Raw genomic sequence first — 17,700 nt, forward strand, 5'->3', positions numbered from 1 at the left:
TTTTACATTGAGGGAATGGAAATGTTTTCGGTTTCGAAAACATTCCTCCGAATGTCTGCGTGGTTGGACAGCCACATGGGTGCAGTCTATCGCGCCCAGAATGTTGGGGAACTGAGCAATTTGAAAAAAACAAACAAATTTGGTCTCCCTCCATTCACTATCACGATCAGGAAATTTAATGTACTGGGTCGTCAATTTGAGGAATGCCTTGAGGACCTGCGTTAAAATACGCGAATATGTTGCTTGGGAAAAACCGGCGACTTGGGACAGGGTCGGCTGGAAAGTGCCTGACGCAAAAAAATGCAAGGCAGCCAGGAGCTTTGACATGCCACTGACTGCCTTGTTTGAGCACTTCCGTGGTTGGAGGTCCGGCTCCATTTGATCATACAGTGCATAGATTAACGAGCTAAAAAAGCGATAAATCCTTATCACTTCTACCTTGGGGAGACCGTCCAGCTCACGTCTAGTGCGAAACTGACGCGGGCGTGGAATTGACTCACGCACCAACTCACCCGATGGAGCTGCCTCCTGATCACCACCTTCGTCCATGGCCAGCCGAGACCCCACTGATGCACGGACCATGAACATCCAGATGGTGTCAGTATACTGCTCCATCTTTGTAGTTGGTGTAAAAAAATGTACTTTTCGTAAGTAAAATACCTCAGAAGTGTTGGAAAACGCAAAGTTGATACAGCTGACTGCACAGATGCTGCTTCTCCCTGAATGTCCCTACCCAGGAGTGATTGACTTCCTGTCAGTGACAGGAAATACTCCTGAGGTAAAACCAGGAAGTGTGGTGAGGTAATATTAAAAATGCTGATTTAAGAGTCCCAAAAACTCGTTTTGTAAAAAACAAAATACACCCATTACTGAAATCCCTCTACCACCTCAATACCACAGGTGAAAATCATCCCAAAATTTTTTTTCGATTTTTTCACCACCCTCCGATTGACGGAAAAAAAACGCCGATAAGTCACTTCAAAACTCCGATACTTTTACGCATTTTTCATGTTGAATACGGAAACGGCGTTAAACAATTAACTTCAATAGGAGACGTATCGGCCGCCGAAAAGTCATAGCGCCGAAAAGTTTACGCATTTTATTTTTGCGTAAACTCGAAATTGAATACGGTGTAAAAGACACATCTCCGAAAATGACGTCATTTCTGCGTTAACCTCGCAGAAACGGACTTATCGCTCCAATATTGAATACCCCTGTATGTCTTTTTACATTTTTTTCTGTTAAGAATGAGTTCTTTTGTATTTTTTGCTATTTTTTGCTGCATATCCTTCTCTAATCTAATGAACTCAGGTAGTTCCTGGAAGCGTCCCCCAGACTTTGGAGAATACTGATTTATTCTTTAATGTACTTCAGTTTGTCTCTTGTTTCCTTTAGAATTATGTTTATTAATGAGAAGGAGCACGTCTCTAAAATACTGTATGTGTCCTCTCCATTCTAAATTTTTCACTTGTATTAGAAAAGCAGGGTATATTTTTCACTCTTACACCTTTGAGAATGATTTGGTCTGAAATATACTTCCTATAGTTGCTACTTTCCACCGTAGGTGGTTCTCTTTTAGTAGCCAATTCTCTAACCTTCTCATTGTTGTATCTAAATTATCATCACTTAAGTCTGTTTGGTTGTATTCAAATACTTCTTTTACTGTTTCTTCTCGACTCTTAAAGTGATTAAACATGATGCTGCTTAGTTATTTCTCAGTAATAGGGTAAGAAGAAATAGTATATTAAATAGGGAGAGAAACAACCCAATAGCGCTTCTATAGGACACAAAAAGCAGCCTCTGACTAACCCTGGTTATATCCAATAATCAAATAAATAGCATATCATAACAATAGTGGGGATAAGTCTTTTGGATTGTATATGGAGGTTTTAAGACATATTTGCACTAGGGGTGTGCACCGGCCACTTTTCGTGTTTTGTGTTTTGGTTTTGGATCTGGATCTTTCTTCGTGTTTTGGATCTGGATTGGTTTTGCCAAAACCACCCTTCCGTGTTTTGGGTTCTGGGTTTTGTGTTTTGGATCTGTATTTTTTTTTTTAAAAAGCATAAAAACAGCTAAAATCACAGAATTTGTTGGTTTCTCTGCTCCTATGCTATTATTAACCTCAATAACCTTAATTTCCACTCATTTCCAGTCTATTCTGAACACCTCACACCTCACAATAGTGTTTTCATGTCCAAAAGGTTGCACCGAGGTAGCTGGATGACTATGCTAAGCGACACGAGTGGGCGGCACAAACACATGACCCATCTAGGAGTGACACTGCAGTGGCAGACAGGATGGCAGTTAGAAAAACTAGGCCCCAAACTGTACATAATGCAAAGAAAAAAAAGAAGTGCAAGATGGAATTGTCCTTGGGCCCTCCCACCCACCCTTATGTTGTATAAACAGGACATGCACACTTTAACAAATCAATCATTTCAGCGCCAGGGTCTGCCACACAACTGTGGCTGAAATGATTGGTTCGTTTGGGCCCCCACAAAACAAGCTGGCAATTAATGTGTCCCTGCACAAACTGGCTCTACGGAGGCAAGATGTCATCCTCATCCTCCTCATCCACCGATTCCTCACCCTCTTCAGTGTGTACATCCTCATCCTCACAAAGTATTAACTCGTCCCCACTTGAATCCACCACCACAGGTCCCTCTGTACCTTCTGGAGGCTGGTCTCCCTGGAAGAGCTGATAATTCATTTTGATGAACATCATCTTCTCCACATTCTGTGGAAGCAACCTCCTACGCCTTTCGCTGACAAGGTTCCCGGCTGCACTAAACACTCTTTCGGAGTACACACTGGAGGGGGGGCAACTCAGGTAAAATAGAGCCAGCTTGTACAGGGGCCTCCAAATTGCCTCTTTTTCCTGCCAGTACAGGTATGGACTGTCTGACATGCCTACTTGGATGCTGTCACCGATGTAATCCTCCACCATTCTGTCAATGGTGACAGTATCATATGCAGTGACAGTAGACATGTCAGAAATTGTTGCCAGGTCCTTCAGTCCGGACCTGATGTCCATACTTGGTCCTGCCTGCCCTGCATCACCACCAGCGGGTTGCTTAGGATACCTAAGTTTTTTCCTGGCAGCCCCAGTTGCGGGAGAAAATGAAGAAGGAGCCGTTGACGTGTCACGTTCCGCTTCAGCTGACAGTGTGTTCACCAGCAGGTCTTTGCACCTCTGCAGGCTTGTGACGGCCGGAAAGAGAGACACCACATAGGCTTTAAACCTAGGATAAAGCACGGTGGCCAAAATGTAGTGGTCTGATTTCAACAGATTGACCACCCTGGAATCCTGGCAAAGCGAATGAAGGGCTTCATCCACAAGTCCCACATGCCGAGCGGAATCGCTCCGTCTTAGCTCCTCCTTCACTTTCTCCAGCTGCTTCTGCAAAAGCCTGATGAGGGGAATGACCTGACTCAAGCTGGCTGTGTCTGAACTGACTTCACGTGTGGCAAGTTCAAAGGGCTGGAGAACCTTGCACAACACGGAAATCATTCTCCACTGCGCTTGAGTCAGGTGCATACCCCCTCCTTTGCCTATGTCATAGGTGGATGTATAGGCTTGTATGGCCTTTTGCTGCTCCTCCATCCTCTGAAGCATATAGAGGGTTGAGTTCCACCGCGTCACAACCTCTTGCTTCAGGTGATGGCGGGGCAGGTTCAAGAGTGTTTGCTGGCGCTCCAGTCTTCGGCACGCAGTCGCTGAATGGCGAAAGTGGCCAGAAATTTTTCGGGCCACCCAAAGCGTCTCCTGCACGCCCCTGTCGCTTTTCAGAAAATTCTGCACCACCAAGTTTATTGTGTGAGCAAAACATGGGACGTGCTGGAATTTGCCCAGATGTAATGCCCGCACAATATTGGTGGCGTTGTCAGATATCACAAATCCCCAGGAGAGTCTAAAAGGGGTAAGCCACTGGGCGATGATTTCCCTAAGTTTCTCTAAGAGGTTGTCGGCGGTGTGCCTCTTACTGAAACCGGTGATACACAGCGTAGCCTGCCTTGTAACGAGCTGGCGTTTCTGAGATGCTGCTACTGGTGACGCTGCTGCTGTTGCTGCGTAAGGTGATACATCTACCCAGTGGGCTGTCACAGTCATATAGTCCTTAGTCTGCCCTGTTCCACTTGTCCACATGTCCGTGGTTAAGTGGACATTGTGTACAACGGCATTTTTCAGGACACTGAGGACACTTTTTCTGACGTTTCTGTACAGTCTCGGTATCGCCTGCCTAGTGAAGTGGAATCTAGACGGGATTTGGAACCGGGGACACACTACCTCCATCAATTGTCTAAATCCCACTGCACTAATGGCGGATACCGGACGCACGTCTAACACCAACATAGCAGTCAAGGCCTCAGTTATACGTTTTGCTTCAGGATGACTGCTGTCGTACTTCATCCTCCTCGCTAAGGACTGTTGGAGGGTCAATTGTTTAGTAAAAGTAGTGGTGTTCCTACTTCCTCTCTGGGATGATGAATGACTCCCAGCAGCAGCAACAGCAGCAGCGGCAGCAGTAGGCGCCGGGATTCCAGAGGAATCCCGGATAGGAGAGTCAGTCATGCCAGTGACATGGTCTGCAGGACTACTTCCGATCCTGACTAAGGAGGAAATTGACGAGGAGGGAGTTGACGGTGTGGTTTGCAGGCGCTTGGATACAACAGGACAACGGGATTTAGGTGTCCCTGGACTGCTTACGGTCTTAGCCAAAGTTTCTGAACTTGACAGTAACTTTTTATGAACGCGCTGCAGGTGCCGTATAAGGGAGGATGTTCCTAGGTGGTTGACGTCCCTACCCCTACTTATTTCACCTTTACATATGGTACATATGGCAAGACAGTTGTTGTCCGGATTTGGATAGAAATATTGCCAGACCAAAGAATGTTTGGTCTTCTGCCCAGGCATGACCGTGATGGGCTTTTTCATCCCACGGACAACAACTGTCTCCCCCGGAGCCTGATTTAAACAAACCACATCACCATCAGAATCCTCCTCGCCAACTTCCTCCTCAGCGCCAGCTACACCAGTATCCTCATCCTGTTGTACTTCAACAGTGACATCTTCAATTTGCATATCAGCAAATGGACTGTGGGTGCTCCTTTCAGCACTTGCAGGGGGCGTGCAAATGGTGGAAAGAGCCACCTCTTCCCGTCCAGTGCTGGGAAGGTCAGGCATCGCAACCACCACCACACTTGGACTCTCCTTGGGGATTTGTGATATCTTCTTAGAAAGCACAGTTCTTCGCTGTGCTTTTGCCAGCTTAACTCTTTTGATTTTTTTAGTGGGAGGAGGGCTTCCATCGTCATGTGAAGCTGAACCACTAGTCATGAACATACTAGGGATCGACCTTAGCCGTTCCTTGCCACTCCGTGTCGTAAATGGCATATTGGCAAGTTTACGTTTCTCTTCAGCTGATTTAAATGTCTTTTTCAAGGTCATTTTCCTGAACTTTGCCATTTGGGATTGTATGTGCCCTCTACTATGACATTGGGCATCGGCCTTGGCAGACGACGTTGATGGCATGTTATCGTCTATGTCATGACTAGTGGCAGCAGCTTCAGCACTAGGAGGAAGTGGTTCTTGATCTTTCTCTATTTTATTTTTATCGGAGAAAGTTTGGTCCTCCATTTATGTTATATCGATTTGATATATACGTGCGGCTAAACACAGAAAATAATTTTTTTTTTGGTTTGGACTGGAGTGTACTTTGTGGGTTACAGCACCCTTTAATGGTCAAGCCAGCCGGCCCTTTACTTATGACACAGGCGCACGCTTGGCACTACTTTGTTGATGCACGTGCGGCTACTGCGCACACAATTCACAAACACAGAAAATAATTTTTTTTTGGTTTGGACTGGAGTGTACTTTCGGGGGTTACAGCACCCTTTAACGGTCAAGCCAGCCGGCCCTTTACTTATGACACAGGCGCACGCTTGGCACTACTTTGTTGATGCACGTGCGGCTACTGCGCACACAATTCACAAACACAGAAAATAATTTTTTTTTGGTTTGGACTGGAGTGTACTTTCGGGGGTTACAGCACCCTTTAACGGTCAAGCCAGCCGGCCCTTTACTTATGACACAGGCGCACGCTTGGCACTACTTTGTTGATGCACGTGCGGCTACTGCGCACACAATTCACAAACACAGAAAATAATTTTTTTTTTGGTTTGGACTGGAGTGTACTTTGGGGGTTACAGCACCCTTTAACGGTCAAGCCAGCCGGCCCTTTACTTATGACACAGGCGCACGCTTGGCACTACTTTGTTGATGCACGTGCGGCTACTGCGCACACAATTCACAAACACAGAAAATAATTTTTTTTTTGGTTTGGACTGGAGTGTACTTTGGGGGTTACAGCACCCTTTAACGGTCAAGCCAGCCTGCCCATTACTTATGACACAGGCGCACGCTTGGCACTACTTTGTTGATGCACGTGCGGCTACTGCGCACACAATTCACAAACACAGAAAATAATTTTTTTTTTGGTTTGGACTGGAGTGTACTTTGGGGGTTACAGCACCCTTTAACGGTCAAGCCAGCCGGCCCTTTACTTATGACACAGGCGCACGCTTGGCACTACTTTGTTGATGCACGTGCGGCTACTGCGCACACAATTCACAAACACAGAAAATAATTTTTTTTTTGGTTTGGACTGGAGTGTACTTTGGGGGTTACAGCACCCTTTAACGGTCAAGCCAGCTGGCCCTTTACTTATGACACAGGCGCACGCTTGGCACTACTTTGTTGATGCACGTGCGGCTACTGCGCACACAATTCACAAACACAGAAAATAATATTTTTTTTGGTTTGGACTGGAGTGTACTTTGGGGGTTACAGCACCCTTTAATGGTCAAGCCAGCCGGCCCTTTACTTATGACACAGGCGCACGCTTGGCACTACTTTGTTGATGCACGTGCGGCTACTGCGCACACAATTCACAAACACAGAAAATAATTTTTTTTTTGGTTTGGACTGGAGTGTACTTTGGGGGTTACAGCACCCTTTAACGGTCAAGCCAGCCGGCCCTTTACTTATGACACAGGCGCACGCTTGGCACTACTTTGTTGATGCACGTGCGGCTACTGCGCACACAATTCACAAACACAGAAAATAATTTTTTTTTGGGTTTGGACTTGAGTGTACTTTGGGGGTTACAGCACCCTTTAACGGTCAAGCCAGCCGGCCCTTTACTTATGACACAGGCGCACGCTTGGCACTACTTTGTTGATGCACGTGCGGCTACTGCGCACACAATTCACAAACACAGAAAATAATTTTTTTTTGGTTTGGACTGGAGTGTACTTTCGGGGGTTACAGCACCCTTTAATGGTCAAGCCAGCCGGCCCTTTACTTATGACACAGGCGCATGCTTGGCACTACTTTGTTGATGCACGTGCGGCTACTGCGCACACTATTCACAAACACAGAAAATAATTTTTTTTTGGTTTGGACTGGAGTGTACTTTGGGGGTTACAGCACCCTTTAACGGTCAAGCCAGCCGGCCCTTTACTTATGACACAGGCGCACGCTTGGCACTACTTTGTTGATGCACGTGCGGCTACTGCGCACACAATTCACAAACACAGAAAATAATTTTTTTTTTGGTTTGGACTGGAGTGTACTTTCGGGGGTTACAGCACCCTTAACGGTCAAGCCAGCCGGCCCTTTACTTATGACACAGGTGCACGCTTGGCACTACTTTGTTGATGCACGTGCGGCTACTGCGCACACAATTCACAAACACAGAAAATAATTTTTTTTTTGGTTTGGACTGGAGTGTACTTTCGGGGGTTACAGCACCCTTTAACGGTCAAGCCAGCCGGCCCTTTACTTATGACACAGGCGCACGCTTGGCACTACTTTGTTGATGCACGTGCGGCTACTGCGCACACAATTCACAAACACAGAAAATATATTATTTTTTTAGCACTTGGGGGGAGCACCCCTGATGGACAGAGCACCCCCTGGACAACACTACAGCACTCCTTTAGGACTGGGACACTGCACAGGACTTTGGAGTGGACACAGCCCCTATGGAGAACTGACTGCACAACACAGTCCAGCCAGCCCCTATGGACTTTGAAGTAGTGGACACAGCCCCTATTAACAACAGCAGCACAGCACAACACAGCCAGCCCCTATGGACTTTGAAGTAGTGGACAACAGCAGCACTACACTACACTACACTACACAGCCCTAACTCCCACCCTCCCTCTTCACTGTCCACAGCCGAGTGAGAAAATGGCGCCGACGCGGGTACCTTATATAGGATCCAAAACCCGCGAGACTCGGAAGGCGGGATGATGACGTTTTGCCTCGATTTCAGATCCGAGTCAGGCGGGAAAAGTCGAGCCTGACTCGGATCGGACTCGGATCGGGGGGGCTCGGGGGGGTTCGGATTTCAGAAATCCGAACCCGCTCACCCCTAATTTGCACATAGTATATAATCAGTGTAACTTTTAGGATTAGATGAAATTGACCTCCGCAGCATACCATCCAAGGTATGCATAGATATAAAATAGTAAAGAATATTGCTTTTATGATCTGATAATGCGATTAATTAGCCCAGAAAAACATACTTCCGGTGCAGAGGCAGGTATATTTAATGTGATTATTGCATATTTCAAGGCAGTTGAAACATTTGTCATGGAGCTTTTTAATGACATATTTACAATGTATCAAGTTTTACACTTGTTGCCACCTTTGACCCAGAAGTAATGAGTCTCCATGGTATTTAAGGCATCGCCATTCACTCCTGATACACTGCCCGGATAAAGAGCTATATGCTTGAAATGTATTGGCAGCTGTTAACAGGAGGTCTTTTGGGAATTGACTTGTGGAGTCTGACCCAGAGCTTTGACGCTGTGAAGCAAGTAAGAGGTTCAGGAGACTCCACCTTTAATACGTATACATGCTTCCTTGTCACAAGAATCTGGTAACACCTCCAATCTTGTACCATTGTGACATGCTTTTTTGCTGTTTTTAGCATAGTTTTAAAGAAATACATTTATTGGAAAGTATTACACAATGTTTGGATATTCTTTTGTTTTTTTGTTTTTTCCAAATGTTTTTGAATACTGAAAGCTTTGCTGTATGAGAATATTAGGTGATGAGAAAACAGACATTCACAAACATTCATGTCCTGACAGCTAGACTACCCCTACCCCCTCTACACTCCTCCCCACACCCTCCTCACTTCCCTCTCCTCGACTTAACTGCTCCGTGGTCGCGGCCCCCCTCCGTGGCCGCATCCTTCCCCTCTGTGGTCTTGTCCTCCCAGCCGACCTCCTGCCATGCATCAATCAGTGAGTAGAGATGGAGCCGACCAGGAGAGGTGTGCCTGCCCTGCGCAGTGTGACCACAGAGCAGGCAAATCGATGAGAGGGGAGTGAGGAGGGTGCGGGGGGGGGAGTGCAGAGAGTGGGGCTGGGGACCTAGGGGGGCCGTGAAAATTTTGTTATGGGGCCCCCCTAGGTCTAGTTACGCCCCTGCTTCTCAAATTGCATTGATTGGACAGCTTTTTATCTTACAATTCACTTGGATATGACGTGGTTACATGCATTTCAATTTGTACAGATACTTTTTCATTAAGAATATTCAAAGTTAAGTGACACATTTAATAAATACATTTTCAGTGTCACCTTACTAAGGTTTGCAAACCAGCAATGTGGGATCCCTCAGTCCCATGGGCTATTGCACTTTTATTATTGTCCCAAATTCATAGGATTAGCCTTGCAGGGGGCGAGCACGTATGATTGACAGATCTTCATGTTACCTCCAGTCCTGTGATTGGCCATCCTCTGTAAAGCTCTGCCCCTGCTGCAGTGAACATTCTATTCTATTCGAAGTCGAACAATGCTGTGCAGCGAGTTTGTTTACTAGTGCCGTCACCATATACTGTGACATTTGTTTGGGGGAAGGTGAGTAGAATAAAATCCAGGCCATAGCCAACAGTTTGTCCTGTCAACAACATCATTCAATCAGAGTCCAGACCGTTGCAGTTTCCTCAGAAGGACATAATAATATAAGCACTTTGCAGGACGACTAAGTTTTCATTTCTATTTGCAATTTTGTAATGATGAGGATTGTTTATGAATTGTTATACTTGATAAAATTGTCGTTATATACAGGTAACGTCACCATGCAATTAAATGTAATGTATCTAATATGTTAATTACTGACCACTCATCAAGGTATTCTTTATGCTGTAAACAGAGCCCTGAAAAATAAATTGTTTAGAGAGAGCATTGATGCAGCTCTTTTTTTTCTGGTAGGAGACAATGACGCTGTGGCCCATGCCAGTGCCATCTCAACTGCCTAGATCTTAATAGTTATTGCAGCTTTGGGTTATATAATTTGTCATTCAGAGAGTACATATTTCTTGCTTGAGGTTTTGCTCGTAGCTCACATTAGTATGGCATAAGTAACTTGAGTCTTAATTTATTTTTATTCATAGATGAAGAGAAGATAGATTTTGAAGAATTTAGCAGTGAAGATGATGGACCTGGTCAAACGCACACTGGAACAGTTTAAGTTTGGAAGTACTTTGTGAAAGAACAAAATTCAGTAAGTGCGAAGTGACAAATATGTATAAATGTATTAAAATTGAGCCAGTGATCAAGAACAGGATTATATGTTCATTTAGAAAGTAAGCATTGCATTGACTTTTCACAATTATCACTTGCTTCTACTTTAACTTAGTCAGTCAACAGCTCATCATCACCAACAACTGAAATCAATACTAAGGAAGAAGATATAATTGGCAAAAAGAAGTATAAGGTAACCGAGTATTTCTCAACTGAGTATTCAATGCAAGCGATAATCTTACGAATGACTGCCAAAGATGGTTTTTCCTTTAATTCATTCTGCAATTAATTAGATGTGAGATTATTCCTGAAAAGTGGCCACAAATTTCCCTTTTCCCTCCAAACACAATAATATCCATAATCATTACATACTCACATAGAATTAAGGAAAAAAAAAGTAACTGAAGTAAAAACACATCAAGTCCAGCCAGAAGCTCTTCTACAATCTAGGACTAGTTCCCATCAAGGGGTAATTTTCGGCAGAACATTGCATGGATAGTGTTGAAGAACGCCTCAACAAGTTCAACCTCACCTTAAAAGATGATATTATTGCTGTAGCTAGAGATAGCCCATTGATGATGGTAAAAGTGGAAAGGCTTGTGCTGTGTTATCAGCAGCTCTGTTTCACACCAACTTGATGTAATTGACATTATTTAAGAGGGTTCTATTGAAATGGAAGAAGTGGAGTAAATGGAAGATATCAAAACTGTTCAATCTGATATTGAGGATTGTGATAAGGAAAAAACAGGTTTGATAATATCTTTTTCACTTCAATATGTGGAAGTTAGATGCAGGTGCACTAGAATGCAAGTCATTGAAGGCAAACCAGATATAGATGCACTTTGTGAATGCAGACTACTGATGGCAGAATCTAATGTAGCTGCACTTAGCAAATGCAGATTGCTGTAAGCAGGATCAGATACAGGACTGATCTTCAGATGAAGAGAGTTGTTCTGATAATGTTAGCAGAGGAAGTTTAAATAGGGCGCTCTGAGCGCCTATTGGTCAGACAGGTAATGTAAACTTAACTATTTAACCAGAATCTGGTAGGCTGATATAGTCACATGAATGAATCTAAGATGGTGGCACCCATGCTCTTCCGCTGTGGGTACTTCCAGATGGGATCTGCCAGGCCCACATGGAGATGTGCCAGCAAGAGCCTCAGGAAAGTCAGGCGTGACCAGGAGTGACATGGATGGCGATGACATGACACCGCCAGACCCGATAACGGGGGCTATGACCCCAATGTGTGACAAAATTATTTCATTTTCACAGTTTTTTTGCTATATATTTAACCTTGACAAATGATGGGAAATTAGCTGGAAATCAGTCTCAGTCTCACGTAAATCCAACAGTAATGTGGGATTGCAAACCCTACCCCTTACTCCTATAGACATAAATGAAGCTATAAAAATGTAAATGGTTTAAAATAATGAAGGATGTGGTACAGAAGGTGTAGCTGTATGGAGCAACATATTTACTTTTTACACAAGGTGCATTTGGATTGCAATCCTGTAAAAAGAGCCACTGGTAGGTTTAACAAATGTAGTATTAGGCGCATGGCTCATAAACAAGCTCATGTGCACAAATAGAAAAATCATAGGGATGCATTTCAACTTTTCTGGAAATATTCTTTACTAGCTTTATTCAATTCTTATCCGTCATATACTGAGTCTTGTTTGCTTGTTTTTGAACCATTTTGCATTTTTTTGTGTGTAGTCAATGCAAAATTTGCTGATATATACGTACATTGATGAAGGAGTCATTATTGGTGAAACTTAAAGCTGTTTGGTGGCATTTTTTAACACTCTAAATATAATTTTTTTTCATAATATATATACTATACAATTTTACAAAGCGAAAGCATTAATATTTAAACAGTAAATAGATACAGTTTAAATTGATTAAAACAGAATATCGACATAAGTCATTACTTGTGTTTTTGCCTATTTGGGGAAGCACAACCATTTTTATATATATATATGCAAAACATAAACTTGAAACAGTGTTTAATGCCCGGCTTTCAATATCCTGCACATTTAAGTAGAACATTAGTAACATCGGTATATGTTTCACTTCAGCGTAACGCGTGATCTTAGACACTTGCACACCACTGTATCTGTGTATAATTTTTATGCTGAAGCAATAAAAGTTATCATAGACTAGAAAGAATCCAATTTCTCAGTAAGTAACAGCTGCTAATAAAAGAAAGATCATGTTCCTGGCCTTCTACTGAAAGGAAATTAACTTGTACTTAATGTTTTATAACTCTCCTTTTTCAAATATTTGCCTATTAAGGATTTTAGCACTGAAAAGGCTAGTAGACTATATTAATGATTATTGCCATTAAGGGATACTTTCCTTTCAATGTTTTTCACTTAGAGTAATGCCAAGACTAAATAAGGAATAAAATAAAATAATCAAACATGGGCAGATCCTGCAATATAAACGTCTTCCAATAATTTTAAATTCTGTTTTACTTTGAAGGTCTCTAGAACAAATTCTGCTTGTTGATATACATTGTAGTGGTCTCTTACAGACATCCATTGCACTTCACGTAGATTCTATCTTTTGCCAATACTGAGAAATGTCTTCTATATAGTGGTTTATTGACGCTGTTTTCAAACTATTTTGTAAAATAAAACTATTTATATTGCAATGCATTTAAAATGAAAACTGTATATATTCCAGCCAACACAAGCTTAATATCCATGGAAGAGCGTGTAATTCTCAGGGGGAACACATATCAGGGTGTAAGGATAACAGAACCCCATGTCTACTTATTTTTCCCCTCTTTCAACTGCCCTTGCCATATCTGTCAAATATTGGGTGCTAATCTTAAACATAAGGTGTATTACAAATATCAAATAGATTACATTTAAGCTAAAGTCCATTTGACAAATTATCTAGAAATACAGGGCCTTACAGTATTAATAGGAAAGTACAAACATAAATTCCAGCTGGGACATTGCTACCGAAGCAGAGTTGGTCGCAAACATGAGCTATAACCATGGAGCTAATTCAGCAGTGTACGCAAGTGCACTGCTAAATGTAGTTTCACGATTATCGAGAATCTACAAGAGCGCAGGACCCATTCTGTGAGTGTGTAGAATGGGTCTTGCTTTATCACATGCAAGCCCTTGAATGCCTCTGCCTGATTGCCTGATTGGTCAGTCGGTGTTTCCTGAAATGGGGCGTGTTCGCCTCATTTTTTTCAGGACTGGCCAGCTCAGCAGACTGCGTGAACATACACAGTCTGCTGGGATCGCAAGCTGACCAGCCTGAGTAAGCTGAGGCGTACTCAGCTGGCTGGCTGCCTGGCGCCGTACACCATCGCTACCATCGACCACTGATGGTCACTATGGTGATCCCAGCCTGCGACCTCAGTCACAGTGCTGGGATCGCAAATACAGTAGGGTATATCAAACACCTCCCACTGCCAATATCTCACATCCGTAATACCTTTTAGTCCATCAGTAACATCGCGTAACATCGGTCCCTCATGCAGAATTACAGCAGGTCTGACCTTACTCAGAAATTGCTAACCTCGTTGCACGCAGTGAGCACTCAAGCTGAGTATGCCATCGCAGTGGCTAACTTACGTATGCCCATACAACAGCGTTCAAACGGCCAGGCACGCCTGCATTTCGCCGACCACCCCCCCATCACCACCCACACACACTCACTGCCTGTCAATCACTCTGCAATGGTTCCCCATGGTCTGCATGATCGCAGTGCGATCGCAGTAACTCCTTCACGCACTGCGATGCGTACGCATGCGCAGTACGCAACAAGCAGCCGTCTGCGTATGCTTTAGCAGTTGTGATCCATGCTGAATCGAAAAAACTAGGTGGAAACAAGGTGTGTCTGAATTGTACCCAAAGTAAACAATTCAGACACATCTCGTTTCCACCTCGCTTTTTTTAGGACTATACTATGAAACATATTAGCAGCCTTCCTCTTCTCAAACAGTGTAGGACCACAACCCTGTCCACTAGTGTATAACTGAACCTAAGAATGACAGGTAGGCACAATTTATTTAATTTAATAATTTTTACTGAATTTCTTAATAAGAAACTTTTGATCTAGGGGTGGCATAAAAAAATGCTGAAACTCTAGGGCGCCGCGATTCAAGAAAGTTTGAGAACCACTGGGTTATCTGATAAAGTGTTAGTGAAACCAATTTGGCACACTTATTTATGTCACGGAAAATTGTGAAGGGTTTATCCAGTGGATAAACAATTTAAAAAAATATCATTATTAATCCACACCTATTAGCAACACTAGGAAATGATTTGAAATATGAATATTTGTTAAGAATAACTTCCCAGAAAAGCCCACATATAAATTTACCACCTAATGGTGTATTCCAGCGAATCCATTGCTATGCCCCTATTCTATACACAATATATCTTATTAAATTTCAAGAAAATGTAACTGCTAGATTATAAAAACTTGTTTAGTGTAAAAATAACCATGGATTTAGTTAGTTACAATTATACCTAATGGGCAGTGTTTTGGAGAACTGAACTTCCTGTCTTAAGCCTTAAAACATAAAGAGCAAACATTTGATTACAATAAAAAATAATAAAAAACTGGCTTCAAAAATAGTGTCTTGTGCATAACCCTAGGAATGAATTAAGACAAATCTAGCTGCAGATACACTTATTACTTAAAGTAACATGTTAATAGTATTCCTTAACAATTTAATGCCCAAAGGGTATTACCAAGCCGTTTTTTAAGTTTGAGGTATGCCTGTTTAATCTAAAGATACTTTAGAAACATAGGGGTCAATCAATTACCCACGAAGGGTGCAAGTTTCCATTACCAATGGTGTTAAAAAGCTGGCAACGGCACCACATCTCGCGCCAATTGCGGCACGCCCTCAGCCCAAATTAGCTCATTTTGGGCTGCCAGCAGTTTTGACTGAGTTCAAGTTGCCGTCTACCCACAGAGAATTGGATTGACCCCATAGAAATATAGAATTTGACCACAGATAAGAACCTCTTGACCTCTCTAGTCTGCCCTTTACTAACCTTTTGTTAACCTCAACCCTATTTGATCCTTAGTTCTTTGTAATGATATTCTTATGACTATGACAAGCATGTTTCAATTGTTTTACTGTCTTAGGCCCTCATTCAGAGCCACTCGCTAGCGGCAGTACGCTCGTTCCGAGCGATGTTCGCACATCTGCGCATGCGTACGGATCGTTATACGCATGCGCGAACCAGTCAGTGCGGCCGAAATTCATGTGCTCGCAATATAGCGAATGCCTGCTATTTTGAGTGACAGAATGAGGCATATGTGGGTGGTAACAGGGGAAGGTGCTTGAAAATGGGGAGTGGAGATCCGAATGCAGGCGTGCTTAAAGGTCAAAACGGGCGTTTTATGGGTGTGCATAATTAATACAGCAGCGTCATTGACCACGTCACTGGGTTATTTTATAGCCAGAACTGCTCGCAAGATTGTGGTAGCAAAAACCAACCACAAGAATAGCGAGCAGTTCATACGCTGGTCGATGTACTCGATTAATCTAATAAATAGCGGACATGACGTATGGTGCGAGCGGCCAGGGGGCGTTTTTAACAAAAAAACAAGCGTATGTTTTGCTCGCTCGTTAGAGGTGTGAACAGACTGCAATTTGCGAACGGATCATTTGAATAGCCACCCCTTGTTTTTGAACGAACGACCGCAAATAGCGAACGGCTCTGAATCAGGCCCTTAGTCTCTACCACCTCTGATGGGAGGCTATTCCACTTATCCACTACCTTTTCTGTAATCCTCCCTCAAGTTTCCCCTGAAACTACTTATCTCCAGTTTTAGTGCATGTTCTCGTGTTCTTATACTTTTCTTCTCTTACTTCTCCTGTACCTTGTTAAAACCCTTGATATATTTCAAGATTTCTATCATATGCCTCCTTTCCCTTCTTTGCGGCAAAATATACATACTGTATTAAAATGTTTTAGTCTTTCCCGGTAAGTTTTGTGATGTAGGCCATGTACCATTTGTTGGGGTGACGAGGCTTCCTACCCCTGGATCACAGTATGCAAAACACTACTCCTGTTCTCTACCAATTCTCCTTACAGCCGGCTGGGAAGATAAGGAAACTCAACACACACTGTGGTGAATTGCACTTAGCTCTCAGAGGTACATCCTCTTTGAGCCGACTTTTATAAGTTCAGAAAACTGCTGTCACATACATTTGCCAAAAATGGTTTGACAGAATAGAATACATATGATTGATTTTAACAAGTACATAGTATGTGTCAATGCATCTCCAGTTTGTCGTTTTTTCACAGTGTCCAGACTTGGTATCCTATTCTGGGATCCTTCAGCTGCTGTTGTCTTGTAACTGCTCATTCAGTATACCGTAATGTGCTTCCATCTCATGATATTTGTGTAAAGGAAAATGGCTTTTTCTGATGAATCATACAGTATGTTTTAAATAAACACTATAAATTATTATAGACTCTCACAATCCCCTCTTTTTATTAAAACATACTATCTTTCCCTTACTGGAGTCATGGCTTTCATAGTAACTATATTACTTGCATAGGCACCCTATGCAAGTAGATGCAAGCATCATTCATCACTAGAATACCAAGAATCCCGGCGCATCTTTCCCTAGAAAGAGGGGTTTCTTCCAACATCAGTACTATAGAAAACACATGTGTGATCAATGTAATTCTTTCACACGCTAAACACTCTTCCCACTCGGAGGCACTCTTCTTATGTGTGACAGAGAGAGTCCCTACCGGTGCAGATGCTTTATTTACCATTTTCCTAAAATCATAAGATAGATAGCAATTCCACAAAATGAGCAAAATGAATACAATGATTATAATGATTACTGGGTGAATGAGACCACTAAACATCCTTTTGACTGAAGGTGAGTTACCTGTGAACACATACCACCAATGGTGCTGTAAATTATCTTTTAATTGTGTGGCTACTTCCACTAATCTCTCTGCTTCTACAACTGTCTGCATTTGTGCATGATGGCCAGAATAGTTTACTTTCTGTAAGTGGTGAGCAAGTTTTCCTGTATTATTGATGGCATTAATGATACTTTGGAGATTAACTGTAAGGTTATGGGGA

Source organism: Taudactylus pleione, unplaced genomic scaffold (assembly GCF_031769625.1).
Source record: "Taudactylus pleione unplaced genomic scaffold, aTauple2 ptg000041l, whole genome shotgun sequence".
Lineage (NCBI taxonomy): Eukaryota > Metazoa > Chordata > Amphibia > Anura > Myobatrachidae > Taudactylus > Taudactylus pleione.